The following is a 10,396-nucleotide window of genomic DNA, read 5'->3' as shown; positions in this document are numbered from 1 at the left end:
TATTGCAGTAATCCAGGTGAAAGATGATGGTGGCTGGAACTGCCCTGGCCTCCTTTCAGTTTTTCCCACACACCATGATTATCCCTGATGAAAAAGATCACGCACACTGTTGCTTCTGCCTGAAACACATGTGCTCTTCCACTTTGTGTCACCAGCTCTTACAAGCTTTTAGGTCTCAGCCTAAATGTCACTTTTATAGACAGCTGTACTGACTACCTAGTTCCCCTGCTCTCCCTTATTGCACTGATCATAATTATAAATTAAAGTTATTAATAATTTGTAAGTTTACTTAGCCAGGCATCATTGTTCACACCTGTAACCCAGCACTTTGGTAGGTCAAGGCAGACAGATTACCAGAGGTCAGGAGCTCAAGACTAGCCTGGCCAACATGATGAAATCCTGTCTCTACTAAAAATACAACAATTAGCTGGGTGTGGTTGTGGTTGCTTGTAATACCAGCTACTCAGAAGGCTGAGGCAGGAGAACCGCTTGAACCTGGGAGGCAGATTGAGCCATGGTACTCCAGCCTGGGGAACAAGAGGAAGCTCCTTTTCAAAAAAAAAAAAAAAGAAAGAAACATTTTAAAATAAGATTATCGACTAGGCGAGGTGGCTCAAGCCTGTAATCCTACCACTTTGGGAGGCCAAGGCAGACAGATCACCTGAGATCAGGAGTTCAAGACCGGCCTGGCCAAAATGGTGAAACCCCGTCTCAAAATAAAGTAAAATAAAATAAAATAAGATTATTTATTTAATACCTGCCTCACCCACTGCACTGTAGGTTTCATGGGAATTGAATGAATGAATAAATGAATGAGCAGAGAGTGGTGCACCAACATGAATCGATTCAAGAATAGGATATAGAACTCAGAAAATGTGACGTTTCAAACGTTGGTGAAGACAAGGCAGAAAAAAAGTGTCAGTGATGACACTCAGTTTCTAATTTAGGCACTTGGGTGGCTGTTAATGGTGAGTTAACTGAGGCCCAAAAACAAGTTAGATGGAAGACAGAAATCATGAGTTCAGTTGGGACATTGTGATATTATGAAATACGTATTTGGTCTTGTCCCAGCTTCCTGGCATGCAACTCTAAAAATCCTTGAAATCTCTAAACTGGTAAGTGACTTTTTGTATGCTAGTAAATTGACTGATGGCTGGGTATTCCTGGATAGCCTTAGGATAGGATTGGTTGCAGAGAGAACCCACCTTGTAATTAGAGGGTTGAGATTTTCCAGCCTCACCCTTCAACCTCCGGGGAGGCTAGAGGTTAAGCTGATCGCCAAAGCACCAAAAGTCAATGATTTAATAATGCCCATGTAATGAGGCCTCCATAAAAACCCAAAGTCTCACTCTGTTGCCCAGGCTGGAGTGCAGTGGCACCTCGGTTTCGGCTCACTGCAACCTCCACCTCCTGGGTTCAAGTGAGTTTCATGCCTCAGCCTCCCAAGTAGCTGGGATTACCAGCACTTGCCACCATGCCCGGCTAATTTTTGTATTTTTAGTAGAGATGGGGTTTCATCATATTGGCCAACCTGGTCTCAAACTCCTGACCTCAGATGATCCACCTGCCTCAGCCGCCCAAAGTGCTGGGATTAAAGGCATGAGCCACCATGCCTAGCTGACAAGTTTTTCGTTCGTTGTTTTTATTTGTTTTATCCAAAAGGACAAGTTTTTAAAAGCTTCTGAACAGCTTAACACGTGAAAGCTCCTGGAGAGTGGTGTGTTCAAAGAGGTCTCAGACACTTCTTCCTTCTTACTGATTCCCATGTAATATCCTTTATAATAAACCAGTAAACATAAGTGTTTCTCTGAGTTCTGTGAACCACTCTGGCAAATTAATCAAACTCAAGGAGAGAGCCATGGGAACTCAGATTTATAGCCAGCCAGGAGGTCAGAAGCACAGATAAAACAACCAGGTAGACAAGGTAAGAATTGAATGGAAGGGCACTGGTGTCCTCTGAAGATTCCAAGACAGAATTGATTGGTTGTTGGTAGGGAGAAATCACCACACACTTCTTCATGACCAGAGGTCACAGAAGTCTTTAGTCTAGTCATGTTGAGTGAGAAAGTAGAAAAAACACCTTGATTTTGTTTAGTTTTGTTTTCCTATATCTATGTAAACACATAGTATGAATCTCAGATCACAAACTGAGGTCAGCAAGAAATGAAACTCGGCGAAATTTTCACAGTAAGCTGTATACTCCAGTGTTAACCTCAGTCAATTTTAGGAGGCTTCCCTTTTGCCTCCAGTTGCCTTATTTGGAAATAGGTAGCTTATGTAGTGTTAATTATTCAGGAAAGGATAAGGTTTCACTTCATCTTGGAGTTAATGTTGGAATCTGCTGAGAGATCTTTCTGCTGAATTAATGCTGATCATTGGCTCAAAAAAGTTCTACCCTTGGCTGGTCGAGGTGGTTTACGCATGTAATCCCAGCATGCCTGTATGGCCAGGCCAAGGCAGGTGGATCACCAGGTCAGGAGTTCGAGACCAGCCTGGCCAATATGGTGAAACCCCATCTCTACTAAAAATATAAAAATTAACCAGGTGTGGTGGCAGGCACCTGTCATCTCAGCTACTCAGGAAGCTGAGGCAGGACAATTGCTTGAAACTTGGAGGTGGAAGTTGCAGTGAGCCAAGATTGTGACAGAGCGAGAATCCATCTCAAAAAAAAAAAGTTCCACTCTTGAGTCATCCCTTCGTAATGGCCCAGGAAATTAAGATTCCAATAACATACAGTGGAAAAATTTGGAAGACAGAACAGCAGTAAGAGGATGAATCTAGAGAGAGAACAAAGAACAGAGGAGAGAAACAATCAGTAATAGCTTACAACATGGATGGTGATAAAAGGAAGGTAAAACAGTGTGGGTGAGGTCCTGGTCTTAAGGGGTCTTTATGCTATTAGAAGTTATTTTGACTTTTTTTCTGTACAAGAGAAGAAGCCTTTGGTTAATTTATTTATTTATTTATTTTTGAGGCGGAATCTTACTCTGTTGCCCAGGCTGGAGTGCAGTGGCATGATCTCGGCTTCCTGCAACCCCCACCTGGGTTCAAGCAATTCTCCTGCCTCAGCCTCCTAAGTAGCTGAGATTACAGATGTGTGACACCATGCCCAGCTAATTTTTGTGTTTTTTTGATTCTTTATTTTTTATTTTATTTTTTTTTAATATTTTTTTTTTCCTTAAAGACGGGGTTTCACCATGTTGGCCAGGATGGTCTCGATCTCCTGACCTCGTGATCCACTCACCTAGGCCTCCCAAAGTGATTTTTGTATTTTTAATAGAGACGGGGTTTCACCATGTTGCCTAGTGGTCTTGAACTCCTGACTTCTGGTGATCTGCCTGCCTCGGCCTCCCAAAGTGCTGGGATTACAGGTGGAAGCCACTATGCCTGGCTTGCCTTTGGCTAATTTAAATGGAAAAGTGATACAATCAGATTTACATTTAATAAAAATACTGTGGAAATAAATTGGAGGATGAATTGAAGAAATTGAGACTGGAATCTAGAAGATTGCTTATGAGGTTATCAAAAGAGTTCAATTGCCCGGGTGTGTTGGCTCACGCCTATAGTCCCAGCACTTTGGGAGGCTGAGCCAGGCAGATCACTTGAGGCCAGGAATTTGAGACCAGCCAGGTCAACGTGGTGAAACCCCGTCTCTACTAAAAATACAAAAATTAGTTGGGCGTGGTGGCACGTGCCTGTAATCCCAGCTACTCAGGAGGCTGAAGCAGGAGAATCACTTGAATGCGGGAGACAAGGTTGTAGTGGGCGGAGACAGCACTACTGCCCTCCAGCCTGAGTGACAGAGCAAGACTCTGTCTCAAAAAAAAAAAAAGAGTCCAGTCAGAATTCCTTTCATAACAAATATATCCATTTAGATGAGTGGTGTCAACCTGGGCAATTTTGCTCCCCAGAGGATATTTGGTGATGTCTAGAGGCATTTTCAGTTGGCCAACTGGTTGGATGCTGGTAAATAGAGACCAGTGATACTGCTAAACATCCTGCAATTTTCAGCACAACAAAGGATTTTTCATCCCAAACATTCTGTAGATTATGAAATTCTCATCTAGATGGGTAATATAAAATTGAGATTATGGTCAAATAACTTTTAACAATTTTTTTTTTTTTTTTTACTTAGCAATATGCTGTTACCATCTTTGCAGGTTAATGATTGTAAATCTGGCCAGGCGCAGTGGCTCACACCTGAAATCTCAACACTTTGGGAGGCCAAGGTGGGAGGATCACCTGGGACCAGAAATTCGAGACCAGCCTGGCCAACATGACGAAAACCTGTCTCTACTAAAAATTCAAACTTTTGCTGGGCATGGTGGCATGTTCCCGTAATCCCAGCTACTCAGGAGCTGAGGCAGGAGAATCACTTGAACCTGGGAGACAGAGGTTGCAGTGAGCCAAGATTGCACCACTACACTCCAGCCTGGGCAACAGAGCTAGACTCTGTCTTAAAAAAAATAAATAAATAAAAGGCAGGGTAGGATGGCTCACATCTGTAATCCCAGCACTTTGAGAGGCTGAGCTGGGCAGATCGCCTGAGGACAGGAATTCAAGACCAGCTGGCCAAAATGGTGAAACACCATCACTACTAAAAATACAAAAATTAGCTAGGCATGGTAGCATGCACCTCTAGTCGCAGCTATTCAGCAGGCTGACGCAGGGGAATTCCTTGAACCCAGAAGGCAGAGGTTGCAGTGAGCCAAGATCGAGCCACTGTACTCCAACCTGGGGGTTAAAGTGAGACTTTGTCTCAAATAAGAAAAGCCGAAAAATGATTGTAAATCTACATTATTACTTGTAATAGCTACCTAGTATTCCATAGTACAATTGCATCAATATTGATTTAAATAATTGATTTCATGTCAATGGACATTTAGGCTGTTTTAAATTTTTTGCAATTAAAGCTAATATCATGATGAATATCCTTATACATAAATCTTATACAGAAAAGATAAATAATAATTTTGTGCGTAACACTACTACCTAATTATATATAAAATAACCTGTAGATCACTAAATCTCCACTTTATTCAAAGTTTTTTATAGTCATCTCACCTTCCCCCATCTATATCCCTATGCTTTTTTCAGCAGAGATCCATTTAGTGAACAGTAAAGGTTCTTAGCTTTTCATTTTTATTAGCACTTATGTCGCAAAATTGGCAGGGAAAAAACAGGAACTGAAACTCATATAGAATATGTTTTGTGCTTATCAAAATGTTGTTTAAAGACTTGGGAAAGAAGCTGGAAGCATTATTAAAATGAAATGCTTGGATTATCTGTGGATTTCCTATTCCTATTTTGGTGTTCCAGTGGATAATAAAGGATTGCTTCCTTTGTTCATCAGTATTATTCAGTGTTACTATGGAAGTCTTTGTCCTACATTGCCAGCATTTACCCCAATAATAACTAAGACTGCTGATTATCACTTCTTCATTTTTACAGCTACTTGGCATCTATTTGTGTCTCTTTCCTCCTTTTTCCTTTCTAGTGTTTTGTCTTTCCAAGCCATAAAGTTACTAAAGTTTGTCCCAACTGTTTGATAGCTCCATCAAGATTCCAGGCTGGGCATGGTGACTCATGCCTGTAATCCCAACACTTTGGGAGACCAAAGTAGGAAGATCACTTGAGCTAAAAAATAAAAAATAAAAAAGATTCCAAAAAAAAAGGGAAATGTTTAAAAGTGCTTATAGGCCGGGCACAGTGGTTCACACCTATAATCCCAGCACTTTGGGAAGCTGAGGCAGGTGGATCACTTGAGGTCAAGATTCGAGACCAGCATGGCTAGCATGCTGAAAGGCTGTTTCTACTAAAGATACAAACAAACAAACAAAAATTAGCTAGGCATAGTGGTGCTTACTCCGGAGGCTGCTCCAGAGACTGAGATAGGAGAATCGCTTGAACCTGGGAGGTGGAGGTTGTAGTGAGCCAAGATCATGCCACTGTACTCCAGCCCAAGCAACAGAGACAGACTGTTTCAAAACAATGAAAAAATAAAAATAAAATAAAATAAAATAAGGCCTGGCTTGGTAGCTGACACCTGTAATCCCAGCACTTTGGGAGGCCAAGGTGGGCAGATCACTTGAGGTCAGAAGTTCAAGACCAGCCTGGGCAACATGGAGAAACTCTGTCTCTACTAAAACTACAAAAATTAGCTGGGCATGGTGGCAGGTGCCTGTAATCTGTGCTACTTGGGAGGCCGAGACAGGAGAATCCCTTGAAATCAGAAAGCGGAGCCTTCAGTGAGCTGAGATCTCACCATTGCACTCCAGCCTGGGCAACAGAGCAAGATCCTGTCTCAAAGAATAAAATAAAATAAAATAAAATACAAATAAAAAAAGTTAAAAAGTGCTTGTAAATCAGAGTATTAGTGATTTTTATTAGAAACAGATTATTTCTTTCTTTCCCTTCCTTCCTTTCCTTCCTGCCTTCCCTCCCTCCCTCCCTCCCTCCCTCCCTGCCTTCCTCCCTCTCTCTCTCTCTCTCTCTCTCTCTCTGTCTTTCTTTCTTTTTTTGATTCAGGGTCTCAAGAATGCAGTATTTCAGGGTCTCAAGAATGCAGTATTTCAATCACAGCTCACTGCAGCCTGGAACTCCTAGGTTCAAGCAATCCTTCTGCCTCAGCCCCTTGAGCATCTGGGACTACCGGTGCACACCATCCCACCCAGATTATTCTTTTAAAACAATTTTTAGTAGAGGTGAGGTCTTCCTAAATTGCCCAGGCTGATCTCAAACACCAGGCTCAAGTGATTTTCCACCTTAAAAATTGAAGAATTAGGCTGGGCACAGTGGCTCACGCCTGTAATCCCAGCACTTTGGAAGGTGAGACAGGAAGAGCACTTGAGCTCAGGAGTTCAAGACCAGTCTGGGCAACATGGTGAAACCCTGTCTCTACCCCTACAAAAAATGCAAGTTAGCTGGGCGTGGTGGTGCTTGCCTGTGGCCCTAGCTACTCGGGAGGCTGAGGTGGGAGGATTGCTTGAGCCTGGGAGGTGGAGGTTGCAGTGAGCCAGTACTCTAGTCTATATGACAGAGTCAGACTCCATCTCAAAACAAAAAGTGCTGGGACTACAGATGTGAGCTATCGTGCCCGGCCCAGAGGTGATTTCTGATAGAAAATAATTTATTAAATATTTTTTCCTTTTTTTTTTTTTTTGAGCCTTCTCAAAGGTCTAGACCTCCAAAGAGAGGGGAATTTATTAAATATTAAAATAAGGCTGGGCACGGTGGCTCATCCCTGTAATCCCAGCACTTTGGGAGGCCGAGGCAGGTGAATCACTTGAGGTCAGGAGTTTGAGGCCAGCTTGACCAACATGGTGAAAACCAGTCTCTACTAAAAAAGTATGTATGCATAATTAGCTGGGAGTGGTGGCCCACATCTGTAATCTCAGCTACTTGGGAGCTGAGGCAGGAGAATCACTTGAAACCAGGAGGTGGAGGTTGCAGTGACCTGAAATCGTACCATTGCACTCCAGCCTGGCAATAAGAGCAAAACTCCATCTAAAAAACAATTAAATAAATAAGCAAAAATTTAAAAATGGATAACAGAGCAGTCTGAGGAATTGCTGTCTTTTAAATCCTCAAACTTGGAAGAAGTTTAAAGTGTAAACTTTATTAAAAAAAAAAATTGGGGGTGCTGACCAGCACATCTTTGCTTCTTCTGAAAATAGAATGTTGATTTCTTGAGGAAATCCATTGTGCGTATTAGTGGGACTGACCCCACCTGACTACTAATTTCTCCCCCACCCCTCCAATTCAAGATGTTGACATATGTATTAGACCTGCCTAATGAAAATCTACCATCTTCATGGCCACGGTATCAATTTGAGGATGTGACTCAAGCTTGACCAATTATAATTTTGTCTGGGACTTTTTCGCAGATGCTATCAGGAAGATACTCTCTTTCTACTGGTGTTACTAAAACTGAGAGGTGTAAATTGGGGATCACCAGTGGACAAAATCTGGGATTTCTATTCTGTCTGCCATGTAGCTCTCAGAAACAATAATAATCAGAGCCCTGATATCCTTTTGGTCCTTGAACCTAGTCCTTCCTTCTTGAAGCAGTCATTGTCTCTGGACTTCACAGTATTGGAAGCAAATAAATTTTCTTTACTTCTTCACTAGTTCGTATTGGGTTTTTGTTATTTTCCTTCTAAGGAGTACCTATAAATTCAGGGCCTTTGTCCTACAAAGTGACTGATACAATGCAGTGTTTTCTTTCATCCATGATCTCCAAAGTCTATTGAGGAAGACCTTCAGCTTTTGGTAAAGAAACTGGCCATTGCACACAACCCATAAGGTAAGTGTGACAATTCTGGTGTTTTTCTTTCTTTTTCTGTCAACAGCATGGCTAGGCCAAAGAAGATTCAGATTCAATTGCTCTATTTATAAATAAGTTTCCCTCAAAAGCAGGATCCCTTTTGTGGAATATAATTGAAAAGGAAGCAATTTATTTTATCCAATTTTCCTCTATTGCCCAGAGCAGAAGCTGTTTTCACTTCAGCATAATGAAAGGGAACCTGAGAAAGACACTGGGATGTCTCCTTGCAGTTAGCATTCTTTTCTACTGCAAAAGATAAATCCAGCCAGACTTCTAGAAGTGTAAAATGAATGAGTAAAAAAAGACTATCACTTTGAGGAAACAAAGTCGGTGAATCAAAGGTCGAGAGAAAAGTAGAATTGGAATGAAAAGTAAAATTGGAGGATGAGAGAAAGAAAACGAAAACAGAAAAATTACCTAAGACTTTCTGTGTTGTTTTTTGCTTTAGTTTACATGCAGAAAACTTAGTTACTAATGGCATACTAATTCATTCATTAAACAATTAGTCATATACAACCTACTCTGACTTAGGAACTGGGCTAAATGCTGAGGATGCAACAAGAAGGAAGACACCCATGGCGTCATCTCTGTTTATAAAAGTCAAAATTTGGTTCTAAGGAGGAACGAAATGAATCTCAAACACACACTATATTAGTATGGTGATGTTCTCCCCACTAGCCAAATGACCTGGACAATGGGGAAGGGGAGGCTAGCGCTTAGTCCCTTCTTAGCCAAGCCTCCTGTTTAAAGGGCTTTAGAAGAACAAGTGAGCTAGGTTCACATTTGCCTCTGAAGCTTGGAAACCACACAGCACCTGACTCAGCAAGGCTGTGTTGACCTGCTTTTCTGACAAAAGAGCTAAGGGTGGGGACTGTGTTGGGAACAGTCTGCACCCAGTGGTTGGTGGGGTAGAGGATGCATGAGTTACCCATAAGCCAAAGCCAAATATGGACTTGGGTAAGGGAGCTGAATTTGCACCAAGAAGACCACTTGTAAGGATGTGGTGACTCCAGCAGAGAGATAGGTACAAAAAGAAAGGTTTTTAACATTAGAAATTCTCAAAGTGGCTGGGTGTGGTGTCCTACCCCTGAAACACCACAGCTACTTGGGAGGTTGAGTCAGGAGTATCCCTTGAGCCCAAGAGTTCGAGGCTGTAGAGCACCAGGATCCCATCTATGAATAGCCACTACACTCCAGCCTGGGTAACATAGAGAGATTTCATCTCTACAAAGGAACTTTCAAAGTGGGAGAGTATCTAGAAGAGCTCTTTATGGGAAAGAATCAGCATTTAAAACCTGTTCAATCTAGAGGACACCAATACTAGATATAACTGTGTTTCTGTTCCTTATCTCTTCTTCCTCCCTTACAACCAATAAAACATGAAATATATTTGAGCTTGAGGCAAGGAGAACTTGAACTGGTGAGAGATTGGAATACAGATTAGTCGACCAGACTGGCTTTTTTCTTGTCTGAAACTGACAGTAAAAAAAAAAAAAACTACAGAAAATGCCTAAGATTTTGTCCTGGGACAGACAAGAACCATTTTAGAGAAAAGATTTAAGTGTACAAACTGAGAAAGAATGAAATAGTTGGCTGGGCTTGGTGGCTCATGCCTGTAATCTCAGCATTTTAGGAGACAGAGGTGGGTGGATCACTTGAGGTCAGGAGTTTGAGACTAGCCTGGCCAACATGGTGAAAACCCGTCTCTACTAAAAATACAAAAATTAGCCAGGTGTTGTGGCATGTGCCTGTAATCTCAGCTACTCGGGAGGCTGAGGTAGGAGAATTGCTTGAACCAGGAGCGAGACTCCATCTAAAAAAAAAGTTTTCTGTTATTAAACTATTTATATGCCTGCCTTCATTACCCCATCTTCCAAATATCCCCACTAAGAGTGGGCTCACTTGCACATAATAAAGCACAGACTGTTTATGCAAAGGTTTGTGCTTATGTGTAGATGGGATTGTTACTAATTTTCATTCTGTCCGACAGGAGTCTATTGGTCCCAAAGTAAAAAGCTGTTATTCTAGGCCAGTGGGTCTCAACTCAACAGATTTTTTTTTTTTTTTTTT

The sequence above is a fragment of the Cebus imitator genome, unplaced genomic scaffold (genome assembly GCF_001604975.1).
Source record: "Cebus imitator isolate Cc_AM_T3 unplaced genomic scaffold, Cebus_imitator-1.0 Scaffold213, whole genome shotgun sequence".
Taxonomy (NCBI): domain Eukaryota; kingdom Metazoa; phylum Chordata; class Mammalia; order Primates; family Cebidae; genus Cebus; species Cebus imitator.
The sequence above is the reverse complement of the archived record's forward strand: the minus strand, read 5'-3'. Positions refer to the sequence as shown.